The sequence below is a fragment of the Leptonotus elevatus genome, chromosome 5 (assembly GCF_054856555.1).
Source record: "Leptonotus elevatus isolate MCC_2025b chromosome 5, RoL_Lele_1.0, whole genome shotgun sequence".
Lineage (NCBI taxonomy): Eukaryota > Metazoa > Chordata > Actinopteri > Syngnathiformes > Syngnathidae > Leptonotus > Leptonotus elevatus.
Window position 1 is genome coordinate 21,381,298 of NC_141243.1, and position 12,569 is coordinate 21,393,866.

The window sequence follows — 12,569 nt, forward strand, 5'->3', positions numbered from 1 at the left end:
TCAGATAGGGTTGAGGTTGACATTGCAGGTGGCGGGAGGTGATTTCACTTGTTTGGTTGGCTGAGCTAGGGCACCGGTCCCTGTGGACTGTAGTTGGAGTTTGTGCAGGATCCCAAAGGGCACAGCAGTTACCATGAAGGAGAGGGCAACTTTCAGTTTGCCCTCTGGGTGTCGCAACACAGGGAACGCACGCAAGCCAATTGGCACTGTCTCAATAGAATACACTGCAAAAACTAAAATCTTAAGTAAGATATAATTTCTTAAATTTAACCTAAATTTGCTTATTTGGATTTGACAAGTTATTTTTACTTAAAATGAAATTGTCATTGTGCTTATTTTAAGATACTTATTATTGAATTATGTTATTTGCTCAAGCAGTCTTGGCATTGAGTGTTTTAAGTATTGTGAGGGTTAAAACAAGCATTTCCCCGCATTTTAAGATGACAACTAACCAACATCAGAGGCCCTGAACTGGGGTTATGAAGTATGAAAACAATCAGACGAGTGCAATATGATTCATTTTGTTATATTTACTAAGCTCATTTTTCTTTCTTTCAGTACCAGCTCAGTGGTCTAGGGGTAGGCGGCCTACCCTCAGACTTGAAGGTTGTGGGTTCAATTCCTGGCTAGGTCTTGACAAAGAAAATGGGAGCTGTTACCTCCCTGCTTGACACGCCAAATGTTTAAAAAAATACTCATGTACTTTAAGAAAATATTTATATTTATTAAAGCTTGAAAAAAGTCGACATTACTTGTTTTTAGTCTGAAAATACTATTTTCAAGACGGCAGTGGTTGATATGGGCCTAATATTATTTTCTTATTTTTCAAAATCTTACAGGTAAATTTAAGTAAAATATTCTTGTTCTGTTGGCAGATAATTTTGCTTATTTGAAGTAATAATTTTCTTATTCTACTATATTTTTTTCTTAAAATTTCTACAGTCCTTTTTTGCAGTGTATATAAATAAACTTGACTTAACTTGACGACGTTTACTCTAGCACAGCTTCCTTTGAGCCAGGAACTGTTGGATGCTCAGGACATTGTGAGCAAGTGTGTTGTCATGGTGAAGCAGCCACGATTTGTCCGGCCGCAATTCTTGCCACTTTTTCTGCACTGATCAAATAAATCATTCACTACAGGATAATTTTGTAGATGTGCTGGATGATGGTCTGAAAGGAAAAACTCATTGCTCGTATTTAGAAGTAGGGCGGTGTACGAATCGGAGGTGACTCAAATCGAGATGCAAATTGGCCAAGAATCGAGTCAGAACGGGTAATAGCATATTGTCACATGTATTGTCACAGAGGAATGTTTATTGGCAAAACTCAGGTCTCAGTATGTGTGACGTATGTAAGTGGGAGGGGCACATGCGTCGCATGAAAAGTGCGCTGACTTCGAGCGGGACAATCGGAAGTGTTTGTGCCTTTATGAGAATATTTAACCGACTAATGAGCATTAAATTCAATTTCAATAAAGCCCAATGTATCAACGCATTTGTCTTTGTTAATTTGAGCTTTTCATGCCATCACAGCAACATATGAAGGGAGTTTGGACAAATGGACTCTGGACGGGAGAGGACAGGTTAGCTTAGTGTTAGCTAGCTTGCGACACAACACTGATGGATTTAATGGAACAAAAATAAAAATAACAGCCTGGATTCTAGCGTTGGCTAGGATACGGCAAGGGCTCTCGGAATGTGAAGGAAGTTATTTTAAACTAAAAAGGAAAACCTTTCCATAGGTTGACACGTCAACACGGCGGTGTACACTCCGCTACATCTTTCAAATAAGTGAATATAAGGCTCTGTATGGTTAAGGTCAAGCGCTATATTAAGTGCACTCCATTTAACATTTTGTTGGATTTTTCTAATAACACATTCCAGTAGTTTGGAGTTGTTTGTAACTTGTTTGTAGAACTTGTTTGTAGGAATATGTATTTTGTGACACTTGTCCTGGCTGGAAGTATTCTGGAATATCTAATGCTCATGTTGTCTATACACAATATAAACAATCTTATACAGTACATAAAAAGGTTATTTTCATTAACATTCTTATTAAAAATTCTCCTGCATGTAGGGTGAATTGTTGTTATTTCAGCTGGAGCACCTCTGGTGTTTTGGTGGAAAGACTCGTATGACTATATTGAAGTTGTTGAAGTGGAAAGCTAATGAAAGGGGATCTGGCTGCCGTTTTTTTTTTTTAATGATAAGAAATGGAAAGTTTGAAATTAATTTTAATCTAAGTGATTTAATCAGTAACATAACAGGATGTCGAGAGTTGGAATAATGTTTCATTGGGAAATTCTACACATTTACCACACATCCCATTCTTGATTAATGACATTTTCCAGTTGAAAATCTTTATTGATTACGTTATACATAGAGGACAAAAGTAGGATCAATGGAAAGACAAATAATTAACTATCTGAGGACTGGATTCAGAATCATACTCAAATCAAAATGAACAATTACACCACCGACTGATACAAGTTCTGTGACTTGAGGTGTGAATGCTTGAATGCATCTGATGAGACCACAAACCCACAAATGATCACTTTGTTATGTTAATTTTGTGCTCCCTGTAGTAGCAATACACTTTCTTGCCTGATTTCAGTTCGACTGATGCAATAAATTAAATGTTAATAACCTTACCATCTTGAGCCATAAATAAAAAAAATAATAAAATGCATTTTCAATTACATTCTTTAAATACACAATATTAGTAATAACTAATAATCCAGATCTAAAAATTGCCGGAACGTCAATGAGGAAAACCCGACAGAAGTAAAAGTGGTCCAGTGAAAGAAGCTGGAATGCTGCCCGTTTTGTCCAAGTTCATGTCTTTGCAGCAGGGATTTGTTCGGCTTTATTCCTTTATGAGGCAAATATTGGGACCTTGTTATGAAATGGTCAGGGTTCAACCCAGTGCTTTTCCATCACATCCTTCCACTTACATAAACACACGCATGCATGCATGCACACAGAGCCCTTTCTTAGTATCAACACTTTCACTGCTCTCATTTAATTGGGTTTCTTCTAACTACCAAATATTTTAACTTAGTCAAGTCAATACATCATAATGCCTCTTTTTGTAACTGTTTAGTTGCAAATGTTTAATATTTAACAAACTTACCCATTAACTTATTGAATGGCAGACATTTTACAGGATTTTAACCAATCTTTGACGGCCTACAGAATTTTGTGTTCTATGGGTATATAAACATGGGACCTACCGAAAGAAAGCTTAAACCTTCATCTTTTATCAGAAAAAAAGTTTGTCTCTAGCATTTGTCATTCTTGAGTAAACAACAGTAGAAGAGAGGCAAGTTTAACCGAAAATCTTGTTTTTGAAAAAATTAAGTAAAATAAATAAACAAAGAAATTGAGGGTTTTGTGAAAAGATGCATTTCAAGTAAAAATTCATCTTTGTGAAACATATAAAATTATCCAAATACCTATTTACAATTTTAACATTTTTCCAAACTATGAAGTTATTTACAAGTGTGTGTGCATGTGTGCAGTCTCATCCACCGTGATGGCACATACTTTCTGGTAGAGGTGAAAGCATTGTGCCTTTGTGCAACATGATGCACACCACAAAGTCAGCATGATGCCATCCAAGGACCATCTCGACGTCTGCTACCTGATGCGCACAATAAAAAAATAAAAATCACCATAAACATATTTACTTCTTGCAATGAGAAGATTTTTTTTTTTTTTTACCTTTCTTTACATTGCGACAGGGGGAGCTTGGGTGGTTCTGGTGCTGGATTCACAATCTAATGTAAGGAAGAAGGTACGTTACAAAAAATACTTTTTTGTTGCTGCACTTGCATATATTACTACAGGCCTTCCTTATTCTGCACGGCATCCAATTTAGCTTTGATCATTTCATTTATTCAGTGGTTTTAGCCGAACTGACTCGACCTTTTCTTTTTTTGCATACTGTGCACTGCTATCTATAACTCCACATTTACATAATTCATGATCTGTAACACATGAGGCAGTAGATAGTATAGGCATCTTATGACATGGGTTGATGGACAGTGAAAGCGGTCAACTTGAAGTTATGAAATTTAGCATGGGACCAAGTTTGTGATCACCTCGATGGCGACGCAGCTTGTCCCCGAAGGTGCATCTCCTGCTATTGGGGTTCAGCTAAACAGCCATGTGATGTTTGCTGCAGGGCTTCTTTAGATCAATGAGGCATGCCAGCTCGATGCCGTTTGCCCATGAAGCTTCATCCGTTGAACGAGTAAGTCAAAGATACGCGCGATCACTCGGTGGCTTTCCACGTCTTGACAAATTTCTTATCGCTAAGCTAATGCTCCTACCACCAACTTCCTTGTCTACTTTGGGCTTTTTCTACTCCCACAACATTGTGGTTCTCCTCTGATCAAAGCTACTGTTGCCATCTACTGGCAACCACACCTCATTACAATCATTTTTAAGCACCATACTTGCTGGGGACGTGCAGGAGGATGTTCTACGTCCAGCACATTTAAAAAAAACGCAAAACCCGAGTTAATTCGTGGATGGCACTGAGCGGTTACATTAAAAACCCGAGTTCATTCGTGAATGGCAATGAATGCGTTAAAAACTATTTACCACTGACAGGTCATTTTTTTAAAATATAACATAAATCACATTTTACAACAAGCCAGGAACAAAACAAAACACAATTTGTATACTTCTTGTTTGTGCTTGAAACTCCACTTTCCCACTGCTAAAAATCTGGTCACTATATCCTGGCTGGCTGTAATGCCAGAGGCTTTGATAGCATCTGTGCTGCGGGCTGCGCTTACAAACTTTGAAGCTGGCAAAGTGTGTGTTTTCTTGTGGTGACGGTAATGTAAGGGCATTCATCAAAATAGCAAACAGCTCACCACCAATTTTCTGCTGTAATTTTACATCTCTGAGCCAAATGCTTGAAGTGAAAGGCTTTACCTTTATGCTTTCAAACAGCTCCAGCAAAAATAAATAAAGACAATACTGTGTTAACATTATAACCTAAATTAATGCTCGGATCAATTATGGGTGCATTTTGTTCACAAGCTAATGTTCCTAAATGTTTTTGTGAATAAGATGTTGATAAAATGATAAAAAGACAGCATTTGCCGACTAAAATTTCAACACTGATCTTGAAAACCCTGCTGTTGGATTTTTTTCATTAAAGTTAGTTTTTCATTTACTTTTTATTTTTTTAAGTTTGTTTTAATTTGTTTTGTGAGTAGGTTTGTTGGCAAAAAATGCTTAATTTTAGTTGAGTATTTATTAGTTTTAGTATTGTTTTTAGTCTTTCTTTTGTTTATGTGGTTGTTGTTTTTTCTCGAATTGTGCAATAGATGAAAAAAATGTCACTAAGTATTATGTTGTAATAAAGTAAAGTACAATTCTCAAGCAACCTTCCTCCTTCTGTATGGGCGCGCAGCAATACCCAAATAAATACAATTAAAATGAACACAAAAATCTCATCTATAATATTAATTGACAAAGTTGAAAACATATAGTTTTATAAATGTAGGATGTAGTTTAAGGTTTTTTTTCAAAGCATTTTTATTTTTATGTTATTTAAATGTTTTTTTCCCCCATTTTCATTATTTTGTTAGTTTTCGTCAACTGTAATAACCTTGGCACAGAGGCAGTGTTCAAATGCATAGGAATACAAATTTGACATGATTAGCTTTATATCGGTCATGTCATGCTACACTGACTAATCAATCCATTGCTTGTGTATGGCTTGACGACTCTCATGAGGAATCTTGGTGGAGATTGACTTTGTCGGGCTGCGGCGCTGATAATGGCCTGAGCAAATGGCGGCCACCTCAATTTTGGCTTGTAAATCAGAACCTGCTGTAATGAGCTGCACTTAAAGGGGTCAAAGTTTATGACTAAATCACTCCAAAGGACGAAGACTGTAAAGACTCACTGCAGACTCATTTTGCTGGGAGGTGGGAGTCCGCTCTGCCCTTGGCCAGATGTTCACCAAACAGCGAGTGTGTCATCTGGAATGTTTTCGGAGAGTGCTCAGCTCTAATAGATACTGGCATGTCATTTTGTTGGACTTTTATTGCCACATGCCTCTTCCAGTCCTATCACTTATTATAGTTGTCATTCCTAGCATGCGCACGTGCAGTTACGTGCACAAACTCCACACGCAGACACACACTTTGGCACAAGCTCAAATCTTGGGCTTCTTGGCATCCGATTAACATCCCATTGCATTGTCTTGCAGGAGGGATCAAACTGAGCACAGACTTGGGCTCCTGTCGGGGCTCATTGGAGGAAGTGACGGGTACATAGTTGCTCCATTTTCACTCAGCTCATCAGGGGGCTGTCAGCTCTGACAATATCAAATTAGGCGCATTGCAATTAAAGGTCCTCACTGTCACAAGTGAGCTTGATGGGCAAGGCCTGTATAGTATCAGCATGCCCGGCACACATATTAACAGGCTTAAGGCTTTGTTAGAAATGTGCGCTTGGCATGTTCACACACACATGAAAGCGCGTCCTCTCCCACCTGCAAGCACACGCGATTAGCCCTGAAAACGCAGGTTTAAACTGTTAAGTCACTGCTGATTCACAAGCCTCTGGCTGCTTGCCACGTCGTCCCTCACGGCGCTGACTGTCAAACACACCGACAGGCAGAAAGAAGCTGAAGATGTGTGCACGTGGCTTTGACAGGGCGTTTGGTGTTCTCAAAATCCACTTTTTTTTTAACGAGGCTGCCTTTTACACCACTTTGCTCCGCTCTCATTTTTGGCCTCCCTTGCGTGTAGTTGCTTAGAGCCTCGCTTGGTGTGCATTAGTCGATCCGCGTGAGGACGCATGCATATTTAAATGTGAGCGTGTACAAGTGTTTATGCAGAGCCTTGCAGTATTTGGGCTGCTGGCTTCTCCTGGATGAAACCGGTGGAAAGCTTGAGGTCTGGATAACTTACTTAGGAAAAATCCACCAGTGTGCTGCCATGCAGTGGGATCATCATTTGTTTGCATACCAATGTGAGCATTTCTGAACTTCAAGTAATATTTCTAGTACATCATGAATAAAGTAGTATAGTTAGGGAGACCTGATTTTCAAAATGAAGAACCAGGACACAAAAATTTCACTGAAGATCTAATATACAAGACACTATCAACAGGCACGATTTACATTAAGAAAATGTGATAGCTTAGGCTGGGTGACCAAATGTCCGCTTTTTACATCTTGTCTGGGCGTATAAATTCATGAAAATGTCTGATTCTCATTGTGCAACAAATATGAGGCGGAGTGCATCATTTTACTGCGACTAGTAGTTGATCGCGAGGGGCGGGTTTTGTGTGTGCGTGTTATTATTGTTGTGTCATCTCGTTTAGATTACTGTAATGGTTTATTTTCTTGTCTAAACAAAAAAGAGTTGTCCCGTTTGCAACAGGTCCCAAATTCTGCCGATTGGTGCCAATAGATGGGCTGAGGGCTCATATTAATCCCATCCTTAAAGCTCTTCATTGGCTCCCAGTTTCTTGTCGAATACATTTTAAAATTCTTGTACTGACTTTTAGAGATGGTCAAGCACCCACCCTCATATATTAGAGACTTCTTGTGCCCTTACATGCCCTCTCGGAGGTTGAGATCGTTGGATCAAAACCTACTTATGGTCCCGCGTAGGCCAACTCAATTTAAGACCCGCGGCGATCGTTTATTCCAGGCTGTTGCTCCGAAGCTTTGGAATGACCTCCCGCTGTCCATAAGTTTGCTCGATTCTGTTGATGCTTTTAAGAGCCAATTTAAGACACATTTGTTTGCCAAGCTTGTTCCTTTTTGACCTTTATTGTATTTTGTATTTGATTGTTTTTATGTGTTTTCAACTTTACCTGTCAAGCACTTTGTGGCCTTTTTGTCTGTGAAAGGAGCTATATAAATCAAATTGACTTACTTACTTTCTTACTATATGTTTAAAAAGGTTGGGTTTTTTTTCAATGAAAAAAAGAAGAAGAAAAAAGTCATAAATTTATGTACTTCACTTCCTAAGTGTTCAGATATGGTCTTGGAGTGTCGGTGGCCTAGAACTTTAGCTCACTGGTAACGCTGTGCACTGCCAAACCGGACAGCATGGGTTCGATCCTGGCTTGCCCCATAAAAACAAAAAAGGTTGATTATGGGAGCAAAAATTGTTATTTATTCATTTTTGTCAAGACTTCAAAAGACAGTTTTTGCTCTACCTATACAGAGGAGGCATACAATAAAATAATTATAATTTATAGCATTTTTTAGTAAACCTGAGTATCATTTAGGTTCCCATTCTCCCAGACGGCTCCTTGTTCCTTTTTTAGTTTGTTCCGTTGCTATAGTTCAAATGTCTCCCAGATTAACTGGCTCCCGATACCAACTTTGGCCGTTAAGGCAAATTCAGTTCAGTAATTTTGTGTTTCCTGTCTGCAGATTCATCATAAGCTACAATGAAACTGTTTAACAGTTACATTTTTCAATAAACATGTGACTTATAACAGAAATGTATTGCAGTCAGTCAGGAGTTGTCTCAGATTGGTTGTTTCTCTTTGGGCGTGGTGGTTTCATGTACATGAAAGTAGAGGCTCAAGATGGAACCGGAAAATTGTTTTTAAAATTGCAAACTCCCCTATGTGGTTTTCTTTGTAAATGGACTTATGACCAGGCTTTCTGCACAATTGACATTTTCTTGCATTCTATCAATCAGACCTGCTGCACATTTGTTTTTTTTAGTCAATATAGCACAATGCTATGAAGCTGAACTTCCAGAAGCTTGTTTATTGACTTGAGTGACTGAAGTATGATGGTGTCGGAGAGGTTTTGCTTCTTCCTTTGTTCGATGCCTCTGTGTAATTCAAGCCAGCCTATATGTTACTGACAGTATCTGCGCGGCCCTTGGCGCTCTTATTGTGTCGAGTGAGCCATTGATGTTGACACGATGCTGATCCTGGTCTCCGCTCATGAGCACACATGCAAAACCTGATCTGCGGTGTGAATATTGGGATCCACTGTATGTGAGCTTGAGGCTTGTGTGTAGCTGCGTGTGTTCTCGTGTGTTTGAGTTAAACCTTTGTCAACCCCCCCGGCCCCCATCCATCCGTTTTCCATACTGCTTATCCTGTCCAGGGTTGCGGGAAGCTTAAGCCACAGACTTCAGGTAAAAAGCAGACTATAGTCAGGCAAGTGAACCACTACACCATCATGGATGCTTTCAACTTTCACTTGCAAATGTTTGTTATTGTCTTCAATTTTTGAAAGTGAGGTGAAGTCTCATTCCTAATATCTGTCCGATTTTCGATCTCAGACAGTTTGTGGAGTTGGGCAGGTGTGTGATCTGCCTTTCAATGTGCACTTTAACACATCTGCATAAGCTCACGTGCAAGTATACACAACTTGTGGATAAGGCAATAGTATGTACACATGCACATGTATGGAAATTAAATAATTAAAGCACCTCCTGTATGCCAAACTAAAATGGACTTGAATTCCCTAATTTTACTCACTGCCCCTATGTTTGTGTCCCTCTTTTAGTGACATGTGACCTTCATCTGTATAGAGTCTCCCTGTTGGACGTAGAGGAACAAAGTTCACAGACGCACTGAGGAGGAGAAGAAAAACAAGTGCAAACGGAACAAGGGGTAAGGAACAAAAAAACAAAAACATGTCAACATCTGTGCTGTCCAAAAATCCACATGAAAAATGCAGAAAGGAAGGCGGCAGTGTGACTGTGTGTGTGGATTGGAGGTGTCAAATGAGCCAAAAATGAAGAGAAATAAGAAAGTAAATATGCAGATGGGAAGGAAATCCATGGTGCATGGGGGAGGGCGGTACTTGTCAAAACAGGACGTGGAAATTACAGGCAATTTCAGGTACGCCCGTAAAGAAATCATTTTGGGGCGAGACAAAGAGAAAGTAAAGAGCGGGGCATGAGCTGGGAAATAAGAAAGATGCAAACAAAAAGACAAGGAGGGAGACAGAGAGGGAAAAAATAAGGTGAGGTAAGATATTGGATGTCAGATCTGAAAGCATTTCGTTTAGGAAAATACTGAAGGTTGTGTGTGCGTATGTGCATTTGGATGTGTGAAATTGATGGTGCACTATTTCAGCGGAATGCAAAACAAAGAGGCAACGCTGAAATAGAGGGAGAAAATAGTAATATATGAAAACAATATATAGACCTGGCACTGACATTAGTGAGTATGACTTTCCTTTTTGTGGTAATTTCTTGCATCTAGTTTGATTTCGGGCGATAAACCAACAAAGACAAGAACCACCAACACTAACAATCATAAAAACAGACACACAAAGAAGCAGCACTTAATAAAAAAAATATTCAGACTGATAGCTCAAACTCCAAAAATGCTGCATCTTAAATGTCTGATAATGATCCAGTAACATATTTCTATACAGAGCTCAATGCCTTCGACTCTCACAAATTGGCGCTTCAGTAATGACAATTCTTAACAAATTAAAGTACAATGGTGCAATTAGGTGCAACCTAGGATTCTATTCATTTTTTTTCTTTGTCACCTATAGCTGAATTATTTTTTTTGCCACTTTTTGCACATGAAGTGGAGTAACAATTCACACTCATTTTCACACCTATAGACAATTTTGAGACTTACATTAACTCATTCACTGCCATTGACGGTTATAGACGTCAAATATTAATTTTAACTATATCTATTAATTTAACATTTTTTCCATTTTTGTTGACAAGAGTATGAAAACCTAGAATTTTTTATTGTACATTTAGAACAGATATAAAATTTGTGATTAATCGTGAGTTAACTCGTGAAGTCATGCAATTCATTACGATTAAAAAATGTAATTGCCTGACGCTCCTAATTTTTAATAATCTTTTCTTTTCTTTAATCGCGTCAGGCGATTAAAAATTTTAATTGTAATTAATCGCATGACTTCAATAGTTAACTCACGATTAATCATACATTTTATATCTGTTCTAAATGTACAATAAAAAATTATAGGTTTTCATACTCTTGTTAACAAAAGTGGAAAAAAAAATGTTAAACTAATAGAAATAGTTCAAATGAATTTTTGACGTCAATAGCCATCAATGGCAGTGAATGAGAAGTGTTTGAAATGGGAAGAAGCCTATACAAGCACAAGGAGAACATGAACAACCAAAACTCAGATCTTGATTGTGCTGCCTGCTCTTTTTAACCGCTATTGCAAAAACATGGAGGTGTTTTTTTTATTCACTTATTGATTGAGTGTATTGGAGGGCAAGTGGCAGTTTTAACCATAAACAAGGCACAACCCCCAGAAGAGAGTGTGTTTATTATTTACGAGTCCCAATTCCCCTTCAATGCTGACGCCAAACCTATGTCCTTGTCATAGCAGCATACTGGATGTGAGGAAATATGGCCGTGTGTATGTGCGATGCTTGTGATGAATGTCTCTCTTATTTACAATCCGTTGTCAGCTTGATGGGGCAACCAGGATATACGGTCGACTTTAGTAAAGTGACTCCAAAGTAAAAAAAAGAAAAAAGAAGTCATTTTTATCCAGCTACAAAATGCTGAAGCTCAGGAGCAAAATCCCCAGTTTGCTTAATTGCATCCGTAAAGGCACACGTGAAGAGCAAGCAACACATTGCACATAGGAAATATAGCTTCGGGTAATAATTCAGCAATCCATATTTTCACTAAAAGTCGAGGTGTTTGCCTCGCTTCCTGAATCCCAATGCGCTTATCCCACGTCCACTCAAATAATTGCGTATCTGTCTTTCTGTCTTTCACAGTTTGTGAGGATATTGGTTGTCCAGGTTTCCTCTGACAGGATGCCATCATAGAGCTTGAGTGAGGAAAACAGGCTTGGATGGGGAGAGAAAAGGGGGGGGTGACAGGGAGATGAGATAAGGGAGGAAATGGAGGGTGAAGGGAATGCAGGAAAGATGGTGGAGGTTATATACATCACAACAGCCTGACACTTGTCAGGTAGACGCAGATTAAATGTTTCACTTAACAGCGTACCCTTTCACACATCTTGTTACAACCCAATACTGACACAACCTTGTCGACGCATGCAATACAACACTCTTTGCTTTCAATTATTATCCAATTTTGAGAGCGCCTGTTGTTATGAGGGTCGGTGGGGGGGACTGAGGTCGATCCCAGGTGACTTAGGGCTACACGCTGTGCAAACTTTGGACAAGGTGCCAGTTGATACCAGAACAGCTTTCAACGACTGCAAACTCTTGGCTTTTAAGTTTGATTGTTAGTGATTATCTAAAAATAAACAAATAAATAAATGAATGAATAAGTAAATCATGCATTTTAGGCATAGTTTAGATCAGATTCCTGATTCACACTATTAAACGTACAAATGGCACTCTAACTACAGAAAGGTTAGATTGCCCACTTTGGTGCTTAGAATTTTTTTTTATCTACTTATTCCATTTTTCATTTGCACCTCCAGAGGGCAGAGAAGAAATAATTGGTAAATCATGTAAAAGAGACAAATATTAAAATATTCTCTTATACGTCAAAAGAGCTGGAATAATAGAATGGAAATATTGTATTTCATACACATGGAAATTGATTAGAATTGATCATTTA

At 38.6% G+C, this 12,569-nt stretch overlaps 1 protein-coding gene and 1 long non-coding RNA gene across 3 annotated transcripts in view; one reads left to right on the forward strand and one right to left on the reverse strand.

Moving 5' to 3' along the window:
• sema4c (sema domain, immunoglobulin domain (Ig), transmembrane domain (TM) and short cytoplasmic domain, (semaphorin) 4C) overlaps positions 1–12,569 on the forward strand; it is a 106,815-nt gene that overhangs the window by 25,469 nt on the left and 68,777 nt on the right. For both annotated transcript variants that reach the window (XM_086076842.1, XM_086076843.1), the window contains exon 2: positions 9,520–9,626. The gene's annotated coding sequence lies outside the window, so the exon portion shown is untranslated. The remainder of the gene's footprint in view (positions 1–9,519; positions 9,627–12,569) is intronic.
• On the reverse strand, positions 2,510–4,332 carry LOC147174194 (uncharacterized). The gene is made up of 3 exons (XR_015094902.1): positions 4,103–4,332; positions 3,723–3,778; positions 2,510–3,642 (listed from the first exon to the last, which is right to left on the reverse strand). It is a non-coding gene; the product is annotated as an uncharacterized LOC147174194 (long non-coding RNA).